Raw genomic sequence first — 22,328 nt, 5'->3', positions numbered from 1 at the left:
TTGGACATGATACCAATGATGTGTCTGAGGCTGCTACATGATGCTACATGCACTGAACTCTCTATGAACCTGGGATTGTTTCAAGCTTCCCAGCATTCAAGCAATGCAGCAGTATCAACTCAAATGAAAGGGGAAGGAAATTACTGGAAGGAATCATCTTTCAGAGCCTGGCCCAGGAGAAAAATATCAGCAGGGGCAATTGTGAAGTGCGTACGTAGGTTCTGATCCTGTGCCCATGGAAATCAATATCAAAGATCCCACTGACTTCAATGGTGCAGAATCTGACTCAGATTGAAATGATATTTCTGCTGTGTACCATGCACAGTATGCTGCTGGATCTGAAGAGGGAAGGATTTCCCTCATTAATGATTACAAATAGAGCTGGTTGAAAAATCAAAAACAATTTTCATGAACATTTCAACATTATTGAAGGTTGGTTCCGTGGAATTATTTAATTTATTGTTATTATTATTATTATTATCAGTAATACATTGGTATTATTTATTGATTATTTTAAATTTCCATGGATTTTTTCTTTCCAAAATTGTAATTTTCCAAAATTTGAAACTGAATATTGTCACTTGAACACATTTTTCGCTTTAGACGCATCACACTTAGTGACTAAGCTGAACAATCAAAATTGATAATGGGGGAAGAAACTGAAAACAAAAATGAAAGAGAGAATGAAAAATAAAAACCAAAAATGACAAAGGAAAACTGACAAAAGCAATTACCACCCCCATCAACAAGCACACAAATGATAATTATCCAGTTTTCCCAAAAAAAGAAAGATTTTCAAGAGAATCAAAACGTTCACATGAAAATTTTGAATGAAAACATTCAACGAGTTCTACTAACAATCAAGCTGGGAACAAGGTCAATGGAACAAGCAATCATCTCCAATCTAAAGAAGATGGGGTCAAACAAGGAGTTATTCAGATTGTGCTTGAGTATTTAATTGCTGGAGGGAACAGAGCCTTCTCCTACACCTTTAACAAATACTATCTGCTCCTTAAAATAGGTGGGTAGTGGATCAAGTAGATGACAAGTAGACATGCTTTCTTAGGCAGCAAAGGCAATGGGTCTTGCAGAACCTTACATGATTCAGCTCTTACCTCTCAACCTGCATTAGTGAAATAAAGGGGAGCTTCGACATTGGTTTGAACAGGCAAGGAGATGTCAGGCAAAGAAAAAACATTTTTATTTACCCCAGAGTTCAGTGTTTTAGGCTAAAAATACAATAAAATATTACCAATGAATATAAGAGGTTATAATAAAAACAACCTCATTCTGTGTTTATCAGAGAGATTAGAACACAACTGACAAAGACATTCTTCTGTCTTTATAAAAAATGTACATTTTGTAACAGAGCATAAAAATCCGGATCAGTGAAATGCTAAATAAAAAGAAATCAAGAGGACTAAAAAGCATTATTGTTCAGGCATAAGGTAGCAAATTTAGGTCATTCAAAATATACGTATTTGAAAGCTGACACTGCTTTTTACGATCAGTATTTAGAAAACAGATATGGGCAGAATATTATACAAGTTATGCATGTTGCAGCTCCACTCTCCTTGTATGTGTGTGGGGTGTGTGTGAAAAGAGAGAGGTATGAGAATGAAGGTCAATAGGCATGATTTCACTTTCTCTCTGCCTGTTATCCCCTCCTTTCCTCCCCCCCCCCCCGCCCCCGGTTTGCATTGAAACCTTTAAGGTGATTTTATTTATTTATTTTTAATAAAGATGATGGGAGAGGGAAATAAAATTGGTATATATACATGGCCTTTCAGACCCTTTCATGTTCAATTCAGATGTATAGAAATTGTACTTTGTGTGCAATGCATTTGTTTTGGGATTTTTTCAGATTTTTACATGTTTAAATCCAAGAGATCAAATTCTATTCTCAGCCACATCAGTGAAACCCCAACTGAGTTCAGTGGTAACTGGGAATAGAATCTGGCTCATAGCGTGATCAACGGGTGAGAATTTCTGATCCATGAGCAAATCACACTTGGGTGTAAGTTTCTCTTTGGGACATTGCCTTTGTACATCAGAGGCCTTTGCTGCATATAAATGCTTGCGGCTATTACTGATAGTAAAACATAATCCTAATATTCAAGGCTGAGTTTACAGTGTGACTAGTTTATAAAGCACCATGCTCTCGAGTGTGGAGAGGACACACGTTTAGTTCTTCAGAGCTGGATTAAAAACACATATACATAATACAGAGAACACTGTTAGCACAGCTAATATATACAGTCCCACAAAGTAGTGACAGAAAAGCCATAACTCACTGCTACTAGTGAGCTTTCTCCTATTTATTTACTGAGTTCAGCCAACAGACTTCTAAGTGATTTAGATGTTCTTCAAGATAAAACATCTTGAGTCAGGCCTTTTACAAATGTCATACTGCATCAGTAGTGTAGTGGGGAAAAAGTGTCTGATTGTTAACTGGCCATACACTTGACTTCCTAGAGGCCTCTATTTAGAAAGGCCCAGTAGTAATTTTTACCTGAGTTTAGGCATTTCTTTTATTTGTTTTTGGTTTAGCAAAGAGTCAGAAAATGTAATAAATACAGGAGTGAAGAAACATGCCAATGAAATGGTGAAGGCGCTCCAGGAACCTGCATAAACTGCAAGGTAACGCATAGAAAGAGCAAACCAGGGGAGAGCATAGGGAAAGATCAGTTTGTAAAAGAAACAAAATGTTTAAAGTGACAACCATGAGTACATGATGGCAGGAATTCAAAATGTAGGGGACTTAAGAGTGAAGGACAAATTCCTTTCTTTTTTTAAAACTTAAAAGGCAAAATGCGATATAAGTCTGTTAAGCATTGTTGAACTCTGAACTCTCTGACCTTTACAAAGCCTCCAAAATAAACCCCAGCTAACTCAGATAAAATGGAAGCAAACAGCAAAATCAGTCCCTGGGGTAACTCCATTTTTACACCACAACAGCCTTCATTGTGTTTTCAGTGGCAACAGTTTCCGAACAGAGATGTTGGAGGGCCAAATTCTGCCCAGTTGCATTGGCATTAATCTGGAGCAACCCCATAGATTTTGACAGAATGCCTCTGGATTTACACCAGTGGGTTAAGAGCAGGATTTGGTCTATCAAATACTCTAAAATGAATACACTCGGTGAAATTTTGCCCTGACCTGTACCCCACCGTATCTTGGCTTCAAGGAGATTTCCATGGAGTGCAAAGCACAGCAGAATCTGTGCCAATTTGTAAAACCAACATGGACTTTTACTCTGTACAGCTTAAAAATCAGACAGCCTACAATAGATTTTTATTTATTTATTTATTAATCACATCACTGTAGTTTTAATGAAAAATATCTAGGAATGAATCTCTCCTCACCAATTTGTATTGTAGGATTTCCCTCCTGCCTGGGACCAGTCTTTCAGAATAGTATCTCTGGCATAGCAGCAATCTGTGGCAATCCAAATATTTACCAAGCAGAGCCAGCTATAGGTGTTTAATCTGAATTCTTATATTTTGCTTCTTTGAATTAAAATGCTAATGATAAACTAAACTCCAGAGTTCAAAATGATCTGTCCTTAAACCTCAGCCACAGTGAAAGGTTTGTACCATACAAAAGAGCATAAGAAGCCACTCAGAGCAAAACCTCATCACTTGCACACTCAGCTCAATGAAGCATTTTTGCATTTAGCCAGAAAGAGGAATGTTGTGTTTAGAACATCTCCTGTGCTGGTCACACTCCTTACCTGTACAATGGCCTCATAAAGTATATAACAGCTCCATCTAATGACACAATCCAGGCATTGCCGTACTGGGTGAACCAGTTCCTGAGCACGTGTAGCTAGCTGTTTAGAGCCTTTACTAATTAGGAAAGAAAATAATTGAAAGGACAGTCAGAAAATCATGGTTTCCTCCCCTCCCCCATTCATCTTAGTGCTAAGTCCTTCATTCAAGTGCATTTCTCAGACAATATGACAGACCACCGAAGCAGTAAGATGATAGTGCTGTGAAGCATATTGATACTAGCTGTGGTTCTGCAAGACAGTGAACATATAAGGTCCCATTCTACCTTCACTGACACTGATGCAAACCCAGGGGACTTAACGGGCTGGCATAGCCATTACTGAGGGCTGGATTTGCCCAGCACAGTATAGAGGGAGGAAGCAAAAAAATTAAAAATGGGAATGGAAATGTAGATTATGATCATTTAGTGTTTGCCTTGCACAAGTGTCCAGAAGCTCCATTCAGAATCAGGGCTCTAGTGTGCTATATGTAGTCCTAACCCAAAAGGGTAATAATCTAATTTAAGACAAGAGGGAACAAACACAAGCAGGGAACAGAGGAAGGAAGATGAGGATAGAGAGGAAGAATGAACTTGTGGTGAAGGTACTGCAGTGAGACTCAGGCCATCTGGGTTCAGTCCCCCCACCTCTGCCACAGACTTCGTGTGTGACCTGGGGCAAGTCACTCAGTCTCTCTGGGCATCTATATTGCAAAAATAAACCCAACGGCAGAAAGTCTCAATGCTGGGGCCAGCTGGCTGGGGCTGGGGCTAAGTGGCTGAAAATAGCAGTGTAGACATTCCCACTGAGGCTCTGAAATCTAGCAACGGGGGTGGATCTCAGAAACTGGGATCCTGCCCAAGGGGGACCATCTATACAACTATTTTTAGTATTGTGATACATACTGGAGTCAGCTGGCCTGGGCTCTGTCACAGGATTTTTTGGGAGGGACGGGGGGGTGAGGGGGGTTTGCAATGTAGATGTACCCTATGTGCCTCATTTCTGAATAATGGGAGGTCTCATTCTTCTGGCATTGTAACCTCTGGAGGACAGGGTCTGGTTCTCACTATTCCATCTTGCTGGGTTTCTAGCAGCTATTGTAAATATTAGCAATAAAGTATTAAGAACAATAATTAGAGCCCCAAATCTGCGGTTTCCTGTTAAATAAGCTTATTTTAAGAGGCGGGAAGGATGCAAATCTCTTGCAGTATTGCAAATCCCAAGTAAAATCCTGACTCAAAAAATCATGTCTGTCCCCTAATAATCATGCTGATGGCTTAAAAACCATGAGGTTTTTTTAAAAAAATAAGCTTGGGATCCTTTTGTTTCTGGGTTTTGAGCATTTTGGACAATGGTTTCAAACTTTTCTGTGCAACTGTGAAGGCTAGGAACTTACTTCTTTTATTTTTTTTAAATGAAAGCTGAAATTCTCATTTTATCACCTGACTCCAGGAGCTCAGGCTTTAAGAAAAACATCTTGAGTCTTGTGATACCTGATATCATGAATGGTGTCAAATATTCAAAGTTCATGAGTCCAGTAATTATGAAAAAAAACAAGGAGCACTTGTGGCACCTTAGGGACTAACACATTTATTTTTGCTGATACAGACTAACACAGCTACCATCTCAATCCAGTAATTATGAGATTGGCTTAAAATTCTTGAGTTTTTTTTAAATCTTACATTTTGAATTCTCTTTATTTGTCTTCTGGATCTCTGAGGGGGCACTCAGGCTACATTATCAATCTTTTCTGTGCAATCAGAAGGGCTAAAATCTTACTTTAAAAAAAGCTAAGATTACTCCAGAATAACTGGACTCCAGAAGCTAGGTCTTTAAGAAACATACTAAATTTCAGGACGGTCACAGTGAAATGGCCACAGTTGGCAACACGGCTGCTCTTGCTTTTCCTTTCCATGGGTGGCTGGTGGAAATGTGCCAAGCTAAGAGAAGATGCTCCATCCTATTTGTAGAGGTGACAGAGGTGGAAAAAAAAGAACTGAGTTGTTCCAAGCTATTACATCTCCTGTACACTGGAAATGACCAAGCTATTTGAGGCTATCAGTAACAGGATGATTAGCTTGCCACTCATGGGAGAAACTGGTGATTGACAGCTTGACCGCTGGATACAGAGAGGAAATGATATCTCTTATGGAATTATATAATTCAGCTTTCACCTCTGCATTTCCTATGAACTTGTCTAAGTAACATCAGCACTTATGTTTTTTTAAAATAATTTAAAATATATTAATTCCCCAGGTTTTTAAAAGGAGAGGAAGGGAACAATTCCCATTTCCCCAAATCACAGGCACCAATTAGTAGTGGCCAGCTACTGCCTACCAGTACCATTACCGATCTGATACTGGTGAACTGAATAGGTATGGGTCTGAATTAGTGTCTGATAGTATCACAGTGATTGGGTCAGATTCTAATCTGTTACCAAACAAAAAGATGCCAGTCAGTTTCATCTTTAATTTATGGGCCCTATCTATGTATGGATAGGGTGCCCATCTTTTCTGGTCGATTTCTCTTTCAGATTCTCATGCATTAGCAAAATGCTGCAGTGTCTGAGTAGCAAACCGTTCAGAGGAATGTTTGTTTAAAAAAAAAAACAGCCTCACCGCTGTTTTCATAGGAATTAAAATGACTAGCAAAATTTCTGTGCATCTTACAGCTAGACCTCGACTTGTGGATAAATTTGTCCTGAAAAATGTCTCTTTAAATTACATTAATTTATTCCCAACCCCTTGAATGCCATATTGATTGTGTTGTACCAGGGTCTGAGACATCATGTCCCAAAGGATCATACAAGTGACACTTTCCTGAGGAAGATTCATAGAGCATCAATATATGTGCGTGTTTTTTAAGTGAGAAATTCAGGTAACTTGCTTTTTCCTGCAGTTACACTCCCTGGATCACGTACACCCCATCTTACTAGGAAGCAATTCCCCCAAAGATATGTGCTTGGCTTGGCTGAACAGAATGCCAGTTAATCCATAGCAGTCCATGCAGTCAGTGGTATTATTCCCATTTACACCCAGACCATATAATCAGGATCAGAATTTGGCCAACAGTTCATAAATTGCTCAGTGACAAATGAAACCATGGGTTTCAGAGGAGCAGCGTGTTAGTCTGTATTCACAAAAAGAAAAGGAGTACTTGTGGCACCTTAGAGACTAACAAATTTATTTGAGCATAAGCTTTCGTGAGCTACAGCTGTAACTTTCCATTTACCAGCCTTCTAAGAAAAGGATATGCAAGCACTTGATTACAGCAAGTTATCAGATACTAGTACAGGGATTTTTTCCTCCTCTTGTTGTTTTTATGATGATGTTAAATTGCTATAATCTTCATTTTACAAGAACATGATGGTTGCCATGTTAACTGATTGAGCTGGGTCACTGATTGCTATGACTTCCCTGCAGGTAGAAAGGAGGATGATTTATGGTAGGGGAAATTCATATTAACCGTAAATATCTTAATAACTAGTCATTTGGGGGGAGAGCGAGGCCTACACATGGAGAGCAGACTGATTGCTGTTCCATGTGTTCACCCTCTAGGAAAGCAAGGTCCTCAATTCATCTTTGCAACAATCCCTTGGGAATGATTTATTTCTTTGCTGAGCTCATAATTTGAGTTCTGTTTGGAAGAGGAAAGTAGGGTCTGCCGTACTGGCTCAGACCATTGCTCCAGTGAGTCTGTTATCTGACATCCCACAATAGCCGATAGCTGACATTTCAGATTAAACCCCAGCCTCCCATCCCTAGGGATCCACTGGAAACGGAATACCCAGATGCAGACAGGACGGGCCCCACCACACTGCTCTGCTTGCTCCCAGCATTCCAGAAGCTGGAACAAAAGCTGCTTTGCTAGGCCACATCTCTACAGCCCAGTCCTCACCCAAGCCTCAAAGGAACCACATCCCAGCCTCACAGTCATGGACAGGATTCCTTGGGGCCCCAGGAAAGTTCCCAGGTCAAAGCCATTCCATCATAAAGTCCCATGGGTTTCAGGACTTTCTCCAACCCTCAAGGAATTTTCACATGAGCTGGGTCCTCTCCACTTGTCTAAACAGAGGGCCCATCTGGCTCATAGAATTTATTCCCAAATTTAAGTGGCTAATGAAGATGAAAATAAGATTGTGATGTGACCCTTGACTCTCTCTATAATCCAGCTAACTTGCAGCTTCTTAGAGAACAGCTGAGGACTCATAGGAAACACTGAATTTGGGGTAATTATTCTCATACATTAAATATTTCTTCTGCTTTGCTTTCCTCTCTTTATAAGACACTTTTGCACCCAAGCCAATCAGGAGGCAGCGCAAAGATCTGGAGTTTTATGTGAAAATTCAAAAGTTGGGATGTTTCCCTAATTAGCCAAACCTCTTTAGTTGTTCAAATCTAGCTGGAAATATGAGGAAATTCTTTCTTTCACAACCATGAAAAAGTTTAGGAAACTTTTTTGAACTTAATAGTCCACATTTGAGTATATGAAAGATGGGCTTGAACAAATCCCCAGGTCAGAACATCCATGAACTTTGCAAAAGTTTGGCTCTGGAGCTAAACTTAATGGCTATCTTCATAACTTCTTGTTTTATCTAAATTTTGATTCTCTGATCCCTTAACAGGCTCTTACCGTTTTAATTGTCCATTATGGGGTTTCTTGTATTTTCCTCTGAAGCAGGAAGAAAGTAGCATAAACTAGCCATGAATAAATGTAGGCTGGAAATGAAAGAAAGTTTCTAATCATCAGAGGAGTGTGGTTTTGGAACAGCTTTCCAGTAGGCACACAGACTAGTTAGATTTGAGAGGGTGCTTGATAAGTTCAAGAATGGTATTATATGATAGGGATGCCTGGATTTGATTATATGATATGATTATATGATAGGGGACTGAATTTGATGACCTAGGAGGTTCCTATCTGGCCACCGTTGGAGACAGGCTACTAGAACAGCGTTTCTCAAACTGGGGTCTGTGGATGAGGGTACTTCAGAGGGTCTGCAGGCCCCATTGATAAACTCCTCCCCCCTCCCTCCCAGCGCCTCCTGCATGCCGAGAGCTGTTCCCCAGCATGCAGGAGATGCTGGGAAGGAGGGGGAGAAGGGGGGATGGGAAAGTTCGGAGGAGGGGGTGGAAAGAGGCGAGAAAGAGGAGGGGCAGGGTGGGAAGAGGTGGAGTGGGGCCTTGAGGAAAGCGGTGGAGTGAGGATGGGGCCTGGAGCTGAGTGAGGGTCTTGGGGGTCCACATCAAATTTTTAAATCAAAATGGGGGTCCTCGGCTTACTAAAGTTTGAGAACCACTGTACTAGAGTATGCCACCTCCAATGCCCCTAGGAGGCCACCTATTCTTCAAGCTCATTCCCCACAAGATATCACCACCTTGTGTTTCTGGCATGGCTGAAGAGATGATTATGATGTTGAAGAGGATCTGGATTTCAAGGGGAAAATGAGCAGATGAACTCCTCTGTTCCACAACTAGTCCATAAGCCCCAAGTTGAAGAGAAACAAATGACTCTAGAAGAGACATTCGGCAAGCAGAAGGACGGCCAAAGTGAAAGTTTTCTCAGTGTGGCCCATGAGGCCCCAGTGACTCTTTAGACTAAGGATCAGAATGAGATGTCCTTAAGAAGGATGGTAGTTATTAAAACATTAGTGACCAGTGAGCATGGCATCTCATGGCATGTTTATTTACGAGCTAGCTTGTGTATACTGCACACATTCACCTTAAAGCCAAGATGTCTGCTGCAGCACCCATCCTCAAGATATAAGCAGATAGGCAAAATCTTAAAAAACTGTACATGTGTGTTTCAGATGTTGGAATACAGGATAAAAAAAACAAACAGAAAACACCTTCCTGTAAACAGAAACTGTTTTTAAATGTCCCTGCTCCTTCTCTACAACCATGAATTTTTCCCTGAATGCTATTAGTAACTCAGATCTCACTTGGCACGTTCTCTCTGAGCATTGGTGTCTACAGAAGGGCATGCTGATTGCAGATAATTATAATTGTTCAGAAGCTGAAAACCTCTAACGTTTGCCCCACCGCCACCCCCCTCAAGAATTTAACATGTCAGACCCTGATATGAAAATTGCAGCAATTGTCAGAGCAGCATACAAACCAAGCCAATTAATTCCAACACCTAGCCACCTGAAAAAATAAAGCCCCAACAGAATTTGCCAAGCACAAATCAACTTTCACTTCAGAGCTATGAACCAGACGTTATATGGGCTTTGGCTTCTAACTATTAAATTAGGTTATAGATGGCATTTAGTCTGGGCCTGATTCTGCCCAGATAGATAAGACAGCAAATATCATAATGCCACTGTATAAATCCATGATACACCTTGGAATACTGTGTGCAGTTCTGGTCACCCCATCTCAAAAAAAGATATATTAGAATTGAAAAAGGTACAGAAAAGGGCAACAAAATAAGAATATGGAACAGCTTCCGTGTGAACAGAGATTAGAAAGACTGGGACTTTTCAGACTGGAAAAGAGATGACCAAAAGAGGATATAATAGAGGTCTATAAAATCATGAATGGTGTGGAGAAAGTGAATAAGGAAGTGTTATTTATTCCTTCACATAACACAAGAAGCAGGGGCCATCCAGTGAAATTAATAGGCAGCAGGTTTTAAACAAACAAAAGGAAGTACTTCTTCATATAGCACACAGTCAACTTATGGAAATCGTTGCCAGGGATGTTGTGAAGGCCAAAACTATAACAGGGGTCAAAAGGGAATAAGATAAATTCATGGAAGATAGATCCACCAATGGCTATTAGCCAAGATGGTCAGGGATACAACCCCATGCTCTGGATGTCCCTAAACTTCTGATTGACAGAAGCTGGGAATGGGCAACCGGGGATGGATCACTTGATGATTACCTGTTCTGTTCATTCCCTCTGGGGCACCTGGCATTGGCCACTGTCGGAAAACAGGATACTGGGCTAGATGGACCATTAGTCTGACCCAGTATGGCCGTTCTCATGGTTCTTACGTTCTTATGACATCCATGGTGCTTGTTTTGATGGGCTACAAGGGGTATGTTTTTCAATTGTTTTAGTTCAGTTGAGGTAGCTTAACACAGCTGAAAAGAGCCAACAAGAGGCAGGCTAACAAATTTGGAGCTGTGTCATCTAGCTGTGTTTTAACCTGAGAGAGAACCCAATTTACTCAATGTAAGCAGGATTGCAGAGTTGGGTCCTGTTTGAGAGAAGGAGTGTTTTAGGGCGAGAGATGCAAAATTTAGCCCTGCTTGTAAACTAGTGCAACTCCATTAATTTCAATCGGAGTCACACTAGTTTACATGCCCAAGGACTTTTCTTTAAAGCCATTGGTTGTAAATGAACATATTTCTTCACTTGACAGGGCGAACGCCACCTTAGATTATTAAAATGGAAATGGCTGTTGAGCAGCCATCGCTCTGCTTTTCAGAAGAGAACTCATGAGGAAACGAGAATTAAAATCACATGGCATTTGTATGTTGAGTTTACTAGATATGGAAATATCCTGCTGTATTACTTGCTGTAAGTCGTACACCAGGAGACAAAAGCTGCCTCTGACTTATGGGTGGTGAAGTTCTATACAGTTTTTAGTTCAAGTTTTTTGCCCAGTCCCCAGGCATCAGAGTAGGAGTGTGGCCCCACCTTGCTTTAAAGCTATTAGGTACTGCGTTTGAAAACTCATCCTGCTTTCAGATATACATATGGGGCAATGGTGGCATCATGGATTGGCCTTTCACCTCTAGGGAATCTATGTTTAATGCCTGGCTTAAATCACAAATGAAATGAGTTTGACGGCCTCAGCCTACACCCTAGTAAACACCAGTTCATGTTTCATCCTCACAAAGCTACAACTAAATTGGCAGCAGAGCTAGGAAGAACGCCGGTGGTCTAGTTCAAAAGAAGTTTCCATTCAATTTCCCCCCATCCCTCACTGTGACCTTTCTATGTCACTGTCTGAAGGCCTCAGAGGACCTCACACAAACAAGTTTTAGGCTCCAGCCTTTGAATAGTTGGCAGCATCGAGATTTGAATTCTATCTTCAGTTGTAAATTTCACCATTCTCACTGGGTTGATTAGCTAGAAATGAGTCATCCCAGTCAAGGACCCGAAACAACACTACAGTGTGTGCAGAGGCTTCCACCTGCTTCGCTTTCACTGCAAGGCCTCGTGCTTCCAGGAAAATCTGAAAGCACTGTCACCACCTCCTCTGCCAGATTCCCTTCCAGCCCAAGGGATTCAGGAGACCTCATTTGATCCACTTTCATGAACGACTCTGAGCCAGGTGAAGCTGTGCCCACTACCTGAGGACTTGGCCTTCAGTTTGTTTCTGGCACTATCTGACAAGGATCTGACATATGCTAACCACCACAGGGAGGATTTCATAGTACAAATATTCACAGCAGTAGATCAACAAAAGAGCCACAAACCAATTATTATTCTCCTGAGGGAACTTGAAACTTGCAAATCAGCGTTGAATAATGAATGCAAATAATAAATATATGTGAAATGTCTCCAGCCATTCACAGAACTAAAGACTGAAATGAATCAAATAATTATGTCTTCTGCTCTAGCAAGTCAATGTCTAACCTATTTTTAATGTGCCCATCACCATGGTATCTGAGTTAACAACTACTGAGTGAAGGACGGTAGAGGGTGCTGCAGAGATGCTAACACAATATTGCCCATCTTCCTGGGAGCTTAATTGCCCAAATACAGTAATGCACCATAGGAATGAGAAAAAAGAGAAAGACAAAAGTCAAATCCCTCTCTTTAACTCCTTCCTAAATGTATTAATTGGCAGATCTCATTTTAAGACCCCATACACTGATTGAGAAATGTGTCTCACGTGATCTGTGTATACTAGAAACATTAACATTAGATTGATCTAAGAAGCATTAGGCAAAAATTCTAATTCAGTGGGTGTTGGGTGTCTAAATCTCTTGGGTCATTAAAAAATTCTAGCCAAAAATAGCTCTGTTCTTCTTCTCTGTAAAGTTGATTTAACAACAGAGCTGGGATGGTTCCAATGTAACTTGGACCTGCTTTTCAGACAAATTTAGATGCATCAATGTACACTTGTACAGTTGCCTGTAGTAACTGACAGGCAAATTGGAGATGCAAATTGCATGCAAATTGTGTGTGTATTTGTATGTCTAATTTTAGCTGAAAATCTGGCCCACATTCTGCAAATGAGTAACATTATATAGTGACACACATATGTCCTTTTTAACAAACAGACTTTTTTAAAGGATTGCTCTTATAAATGAATGAGAAAACCCATAGCATGGAGGTTAACTCTTAAGAGAAATGGAAAGAATACAATTTGGCAGTAAAATCTTAGGCAGTTGGTACATAAATTTCTCACAAGCATAAAGACAACTGGCCGGCAAATGTCGAAGGCATTAACACCTACCTTTGAGTGTAATTATTTCAGTCTGTTAGCAGTCTCAGGGCTAATATGCATTTCAAAAACTCTGCAAGAAATCAAAGCTTGGGAGGTCTGTACAAACCATTTCAGAAGGTTGTAAATTTTATTTAAAAAGGAAGAATTGGGGATTGCATAAACACTGAGCCATTTTCTGACTAAAGACTGGAGCATTTTACAGCTTCAGTCTTTAACCATAATCAAATCCTCTCTTACATGAAAAAGAAACCTTGAAATGTAAAACTAAATGTACATTTTAGGCAAAATATCTATGTAAAGATCAAAACACTGAGAGCAAAAGACTTCAGTAAAAACTTCCCTCCCACTCACATGCTTTTCAAATTAAATAACATTGATGGATATTTAAGAGGCCAGATCTGCAAACTCCTTACTCATGCAAGTCACCCTTACTCACCAGGGTGTCTCACTAAGGCTTTGTCATGTCGTTTGCAGGACTGGGCCCTAAACCCTTGAAGTGGAAATAGAATGGGCCAAATTCATCCCTGGGGCAATTGCATTTCCAATAAGATGGTGTGTTTCCTTTCGGTTGGTACATGTATTTTGATGGTATTCTTTAATTATGAAGTAAAGGCTTGAGGTATTATGTGTGGGTTCTATCATACAACCCCACTTTTGTGCTGGACTTCTGTGCCAGCTTGCACACTGGGGATTGAACCTGTGACCTCCAAAGCTAAAAGCATAATTATCTACAGCTGGAGCCAAGCAGCTATGGTGGTAACAGACTCCCATTGAGCACAGAAGGGGGCTGCATAGCACACCTGACTGGGGGTGGGGGTTACACTTCCCCACTGGGGCCTCTGAGAGGATTTCTGACACTCTTGGGACCACTACAACCCTTCACAGAGAGGCACATATTTCCCCTGCTCACTTGCATACCAGGCCACCTTTGACCAGTGCAAAGGCTGGAGCCAAACCACAGCCCCACCTCCGTCCCCTGCCTTCTCACCTACTTTGCGGTGTCTTGCACCTGGTAGGGTGGGGTGGATAGAGGGAGCAATACCTGCACTCCAGAGACTACAAGGGCTGCAATTACACCTAGCGGTTACACTGGAGCACAAAGAGGGAGGGGTTCTGGCTCCCCGACGTGCTCCTGGAATAGCTGGACACAGTCTGGCAATGTGCTATTAATAAGGGAAAAAAACTCAGTTCATTTCTAGGGACTTAGGAAACCAGAACGTTTTTAGCCCAAGAAATAAAGGACCTATTCCACCCTTCCTGATTCCATATGCAGAATAAATCCCTAAGGCAACATTAAAAATACAGATACATACTAATAACCAGCTATGGAATTAGCCGTAGCGCTCTCGTGCTTCCCTTATATAAATCTGTTTCAGAGCATGAGAAACATTTTAAAAAGGCACAAAGAGTGGAATTGACTTTTTGTGGAGTCTCTCTCTACATCTGTTTCTTTCCTGGACCCACTCCCAAGTGTTTGTATCATGACAGCAAAAACCTGGGGATGAAATCTTGACGCCCATTCCCACTGATGTCAGTGGGTCCAGGATTTCACCGTAGAACATTCAAATCATTGTGGGTGCTTCTAATTCAGCCCAAATCATTTACTCACTGGATCAATAGACGCTTGACCTCTTTGTACCTTAGTCAACCCAGCTGGAGAACTGGGAGAAAGGCAGGTGCCTAGTATGATATGAGATATTTGCACAGATATCTAGCTATGTTCCCACACCAGGCTTACTTGAGAATATGCCAGGGATGGCAGAAACTCAAAAGGTATAGATGTTCAGTATGGATGGCCATCTCAGCTACTTACACCTCTTGGGTCTGCAGAATAGATCTGAGAAAATAGTGGGGAAAGGGTATGTCATGAGATTTCAGTTGCATCTAGGCTCTGATGGAACTAACAATACTGGGGAAATCCCCTCTCACTATATCTCAGCACTTCTGTATCCATTCTGATTCAGTAAATGAAAAAGTCCATGACAGTGGAACATAAAGGGGTGGAGGAAGCGGGAAAGAGGGAGAGAATTGTATCTGACTTCATTGAGATCAATCTTGGAATGGCTCCAAAATGACAACTAACTCACCTTTGTCAAATGGCAGGTTTCAGAGTAGCAGCCGTGTTAGTCTGTATTCGCAAAAAGAAAAGGAGTACTTGTGACACCTTAGAGACTAACAAATTTATTTGAGCATAAGCAGAGCTGTAGCTCACGAAAGCTTATGCTCAAATAAATTTGTTAGTCTCTAAGGTGTCACAAGTACTCCTTTTCTCTTTGTCAAATGGTTACATATATGCATAAGATCATTGTGTTATCAGATCATGATACAGTATCAATGTACATTGATTCAATGGCATGCTGCAACCCCACGACATGTCGGGGACTCTTTAATTGTCCTGTAAATTAACTTGGGCCCCTTTAAACATCTCAGCCTAATTTCACAACAGCGTATAACTTTCTTTTGGGCTTCCCTTTTGTAATCCCAACCATTGCCAAACTCCCACATTTTATTTTCTATTATTATTGGTTCCATCACGGCCGCTTTGTAGCATTCAGGAACTTGGGAATAGCACTGTCTGTTTCACATGATCCCTGGGGCTCCAGTCATCAGCATTCAAAATGAAGTCGGCTCCACTCCCAGCTCCGCTTTCCGAGCTCCGTTTGTGTTGAGAGAGTAAAAAAATAAGCATTCTTGAGCTGCTTGGTAAAATAATAAGCAAATACATTTCTCCCTTCCAGGAATTTAAAACTCGGATGTATTTGTTTCCATCTTGGCAGGTGGATGGGTCACTCCTGCAGTAGAGTGAAGTCACTGAATCACATCAGGTAGGATTCTTCTCGCTTGTACGCAGTCCAGTGCCATTTCCCCTACTGAGTTCAGAAGCACAGTATGTTCAGCCTGCTGTGGAGACCCCCACTACTCCAACCTCACCCTACTCCACCCCAATTCTCTCTCCAGCACACAGAAATGATAAAAGCTCAACCATGCTACTAAGCACTAGGAGCAGCTGCCAAGGCAAAACCCAACGTGCTGGCCAAGAGTCTCCACATTGGTTCTGTCAACCCGGCCAACCTGAAAGCAGCAATCACAGGCCCACCTCTGCGCTTGGCTTGGTGCAGGAGAGTATCAACCACAAGGAGGAGCAAAGAAACGTCACTCTCAGAACCTGTAAAGCAGAAGAGCCCTGTAGAGTGTTCCAGGCAGCTCTGCCTTGGGTGCAGTGGTTATGAAGGTAAACCATGAATGGTGGTGTGGTCAGTGGAAATGAGCTACAACAGTATGTTAACAAGATCCAAAGTGTATTATTGTTCCCACTGATAGCTGTCTATCTCTAGATGAGGGCTGGGATCCTGTCTATGCTATTAATCTGGCTCTTTCATTACCATAGTATCTGAGAGCCTCATCATCTTTTTAATGTGATTAGCTACACAACACCCCTGTGTGGTAGGGCAGTGCTATCATCCCCATTGTACAGGATGGACAACAAGGCACAGAGAGGCCAAGAGTCACACAGGAAGTCTGTGGTAGACCAAGAATGAGAGTCCCAGGCAGCAGGGAGGCAGGCACCCTAACCACTTGACCATCCTTCCTCTTCTGTGAAATAGGAACCTTTTTGTATCTGTAAATGCACAACTGGAGATGCCATTGTTCAGCACTCTCCCCTGTGTGGCGTGGGGAAGTTGGATAGGTTAAAGGGAAAGTCTTTGAAAGCTGATTGCCATTCTTTTGGGAGGACCTCTTCTGGGGTCACTCCTCTGTTTTCTGGCATTGGCCAAGGTTTTGTTATGGGAGGGGACAGACTTTTTTTTCTCCTCTGGGTTCACATTGTAGCAGCATCAGTATGTTGTTTATTGAAGCTGCAGTGCTGATGCATGAAAGAAGCTGTATTTATCATCCACACTGTGTAAGCTCTCTACCCGCTGCCCATTTCCGTCTGGTTCAGAGGCTATTTTTTTTCCAGAGGCCAGAGCTAATCCTACCTAAGTGCAGCCAAGGGCCTGCCTGCGGCTTGCAAAATGACTTCACGTCTTTTACCCCTTAGAACAAGGCTTCTCAGGTTTTTGTTCACACTGTGATTTTTTTCCTCAGCTACTCAGAACAGCTGTCCATCAACTACAAGCCCAGAACCCTTTACACTGATCCCACAGTGCTTCAAAGGAGGGGGTCGGTCCCAGAAATGGTTCAAAGGAGGCTGCGTTGTAGAAATTAGTGCACATGTGGAAGCTCAGCTACTCTGTGCTCCTGCAAGGCACCTAGCACACTCTTAGATGTCGCGAGCCAGTCCTAAATAAGTAATATTAAAAGTCTTAGACCACTGTTACTAACTTATCTGAGAACTGGGCCTCAGAATAAATGGCCATTGAAAAGACTTTGACAGGTTATATATGAATGTTTTAAACTATGTCATCACTGTAATGGCAGTGTTATACTGACTGATGACAGCACCTTTAGCCAAAGGCTGTTCAAAAATCATCATGCTTACTCTGATGCCAATAGAAGAAATCTGTCCTGTTATAAATTGTACTGTACCAGCAACTGTCAAGTGAGCCAATGGCTTCATTAGCTTTTAAGTTTAGTTCACCCATGAAATAGGTGAATCTGAGAGCCTGTCTGAGCAACAGGGTTGAATCAGGTAATACTAAGACTGTAAATTCTTTGGGACAGGGACTGTCTTTTGGTTCTGTATTTGTCCAGCACCTAGGACAATGGGGCATGGCCCATGACTAGGGCCCTAAGTAATAATAATAACAATGTGCATTGAAAATACAAATATGTTTTCTTTCAGTAGGTTGGACACTATCCAGAATTATTGTTATATGGAGATAGATGTTCTATGTTATCATGGCTGGGACAATTTCAGTTTTACTAGCAGTGGGAGAGGTGGCTGTTTTTCAGCATATGGACTGGCCAAGAGAACACTTGATAGGCCAGATCCTCAACTGTTCTAACCTGACTTCACTGGAACTATGCTGATTTATAGCAGCTGAAGGTCTATCCCTATAAACCTGAACAAAATGACAAAAAGATTTTAGAGAAAAATAGTATTTTTATTCTATTATCAAAAGAGTGGGTAGATAAAAGGATACACAGGAGAAGAGACAACTCCCCCATCCAAGAATCAAAGCATAATGCAATGTACTAAAAAGAAATTGTATTGTTAGGAGGCAGATGAAAGCACATGTAAGTTCAGCATGATGTCATGGTTGTTTATGCAGTTAAATCGCTCTTTATCATACACCAGACACATAATGACTGTCTAAAGCTCCCACTGGACTGATGGTCCAACTCTGTAATGAATGTTGACAAGTTTTATATAAAACTGTATATCACTTTCTATTCCCACTGTAGCATTTGAACCTGTGATTAATAACCTCACAAATCTTATCTGTTTGAAAATAAGAGGAGCTGGGCTTGTTTCCTTCAGATTAGGGTTCAGGGCTTAACAACAGGAAAATAGCCTGCTGAGATCATGAAGGTTTTCATGGCACATAAAAGTAAGAGACCCCCAAAAATTTAAAAATATGTTTAAACATTCATATCACAAAGCAAATAAGATAGTTCATGAGTCCTGATAACATTGATTCATGTAGTCTGTAACCAAACAATTGTTTTTTATCTGACAGAATAACTGTGAACGGAGAGATAGGCTCTTGTATTTTTAAATTAAAATCCTAATTGGCCGATAAACTGAACCACTAAAAATAATATTCAGAGTCATATTCCTTGGTGATTTGTCAAAGTGAAATGAGAAAGCTTTGGAAAAAAAGACAGAGCAAAAGTAGGACAGGACTTCAGATTCCAGGTCCATATTTGGCTTTGACTATGGCCAGAATCCAAGACTGTACTGGGGGGAAAAAATATATCGCTAGGGACTGTGTCTGAGCTCTCTTAAAAATACCCAGCATCCTCCGACTTTATTGTGGGGTCCCTCAACAGTTCACAGACCATACGGGCTAAAGAATTTTTTAAAAACCCAACAGCACAATGTTAAAAGTACCCTGATGGACAAGTTGACAGAGCAAACATCTGAGGAGAGAGAGAGAGAAAGCAGGTTTCTCTAACCTTCAACCTAATATTTAGCACAGAACAAAAAATAACTGTTTCAATAGACTCAGGTTTCCCCTAATCTTAGTCTCCTGGATGCTGCTGTACAAAGGACAAAACTTTGATGGCTGTAAAATCTGGTAATTATATAATAGCTTGTTCAGGCTGGTTAATGCCGATTCAGTGGTGGTGGAGAAGTCCCCACACAAGGACATATCGTGCCCTGGGATACGCTGTGTTACATGGTACATACACATTTATTTTTATTCTTAATTCACAAACTGGATCAAATCATATAGATTTATAGATTAAGGCCAGATGGACTGTTAGATCTTCTATTCTGATCTCTGGAATAATAATGGCCAGAGAAAGTCATCCCATTACTTCTAAATTGAGTGCATGTTTTGTTTGACAAAGGCGTATCTCCCAGAAAGACATCCAGTTTCAAAGACAAATATTTAAAGTGCTCACAAGTCCTTACTAGGAAAAATATGGCAGGATATATGGGGATTGAATAGCTACATTCATGCTAGGCAAAATTCTGCTCTTGAATGGGAGTGACTGGCTTCCACTGACTTAACAAAACTTGCATACAAACACCTAGAAGGAAAGTTCAGACTAGATCAGACCAGGGTGCACCTAATCCAGGACACCAGTTGCTTCAGAGGAAGGAACAAAGAACTCTGCAGTAGGTGATTATGGAATAGCTTCCCCAGGGAAAGTTCCCTCTCCAACTCCAATAGTTAGAGTCTGGAGTCTACCCTGAAGCCAGAAGTGTTTCTATCCCTTCCAAGGCTGTTAGTTATTTTTAAAATCCTTACTATTGTGACTTTAGATAGTCTTGTTATATTTATAAATGTCCAATCCTTTTCTGAATACTGCTGACCTCTTGGCCACAATGACATCTTGTGGCATTGAGTTCCATAGGCTATGTGGGAAAGTATTTCAGTTTTACTCATTGTTCTTTGCTTTAGCTCTCAATGGGTGAACTATTTTAAGCTAACAATTTACTCATATTACTTGTGAAGTTGGCATTGTTTTTGCTAATGTGTTCTTCGTTCATAAATCTTCAGTGAATAGTTAGGGAGAATAAATGTTATCCATTGTTCACAAAATGGTCACTAGAAGAATCCATTGTTTTTTATTTGGTATTCCTGCCATGTGAATGGTCACTATATATTTTTAAAAAAAGAAAAGGAGTACTTGTGGCACCTTAGAGACTAACAAATTTATTAGAGCATAAGCTTTCGTGAGCTACAGCTCACTTCATCGGATGCATTTGGTGGAAAAAACAGAGGAGAGATTTATATACACACACACAGAGAACATGAAACAATGGGTTTATCATACACACTGTAAGGAGAGTGATCACTTAAAATAAGCCATCACCAACAGCAGGGGGGGGAAGGAGGAAAACCTTTCATGGTGACAAGCAGGTAGGCTAATTCCAGCAGTTAACAAGAATATCAGAGGAACAGTGGGGGGTGGGGTGGGAGGGAGAAATACCATGGGGAAATAGTTTTACTTTGTGTAATGACTCATCCATTCCCAGTCTCTATTCAAGCCTAAGTTAATTGTATCCAGTTTGCAAATTAATTCCAATTCAGCAGTCTCTCGTTGGAGTCTGTTTTGGAAGCTTTTTTGTTGAAGTATAGCCACTCTTAGGTCTGTGATCGAGTGACCAGAGAGATTGAAGTGTTCTCCAACTGGTTTTTGAATGTTATAATTCTTGACGTCTGATTTGTGTCCATTCATTCTTTTACGTAGAGACTGTCCAGTTTGGCCAATGTACATGGCAGAGGGGCATTGCTGGCACATGATGGCATATATCACATTGGTAGATGCGCAGGTGAACGAGCCTCTGATAGTGTGGCTGATGTGATTAGGCCCTATGATGGTATCCCCTGAATAGATATGTGGACAGAGTTGGCAACGGGCTTTGTTGCAAGGATAGGTTCCTGGGTTAGTGGTTCTGTTGTGTGGTGTGTGGTTGCTGGTGAGTATTTGCTTCAGATTGGGGGGCTGTCTGTAAGCAAGGACTGGTCTGTCTCCCAAGATCTGAGAGAGCGATGGCTCGTCCTTCAGGATAGGTTGTAGATCCTTGATGATGCGTTGGAGAGGTTTTAGTTGGGGGCTGAAGGTGATGGCTAGTGGCGTTCTGTTGTTTTCTTTGTTGGGCCTGTCCTGTAGTAGGTGACTTCTGGGTACTCTTCTGGCTCTGTCAATCTGTTTCTTCACTTCAGCAGGTGGGTATTGTAGTTGTAGGAATGCATGATAGAGATCTTGTAGGTGTTTGTCTCTGTCTGAGGGGTTGGAGCAAATGCGGTTATATCGTAGCGCTTGGCTGTAGACAATGGATCGAGTGGTATGATCTGGATGAAAGCTAGAGGCATGTAGGTAGGAATAGCGGTCAGTAGGTTTCCGATATAGGGTGGTGTTTATGTGACCATCGCTTATTAGCACCGTAGTGTCCAGGAAGTGGATCTCTTGTGTGGACTGGTCCAGGCTGAGGTTGATGGTGGGATGGAAATTGTTGAAATCATGGTGGAATTCCTCAAGAGCTTCTTTTCCATGGGTCCAGATGATAAAGATGTCATCAATGTAGCGCAAGTAGAGTAGGGGCATTAGGGGACGAGAGCTGAGGAAGCTCTATCATGCATTCCTACAACTACAATACCCACCTGCTGAAGTGAAGAAACAGATTGACAGAAGAGTACCCAGAAGTCACCTACTACAGGACAGGCCCAACAAAGAAAACAACAGAACGCCACTAGCCATCACCTTCAGCCCCCAACTAAAACCTCTCCAACGCATCATCAAGGATCTACAACCTATCCTGAAGGACGAGCCATCGCTCTCTCAGATCTTGGGAGACAGACCAGTCCTTGCTTACAGACAGCCCCCCAATCTGAAGCAAATACTCACCAGCAACCACACACCACACAACAGAACCACTAACCCAGGAACCTATCCTTGCAACAAAGCCCGTTGCCAACTCTGTCCACATATCTATTCAGGGGATACCATCATAGGGCCTAATCACATCAGCCACACTATCAGAGGCTCGTTCACCTGCGCATCTACCAATGTGATATATGCCATCATGTGC

The sequence above is a fragment of the Dermochelys coriacea genome, chromosome 12 (genome assembly GCF_009764565.3).
Source record: "Dermochelys coriacea isolate rDerCor1 chromosome 12, rDerCor1.pri.v4, whole genome shotgun sequence".
Lineage (NCBI taxonomy): Eukaryota > Metazoa > Chordata > Testudines > Dermochelyidae > Dermochelys > Dermochelys coriacea.
This window is presented reverse-complemented; position numbering follows the sequence as displayed.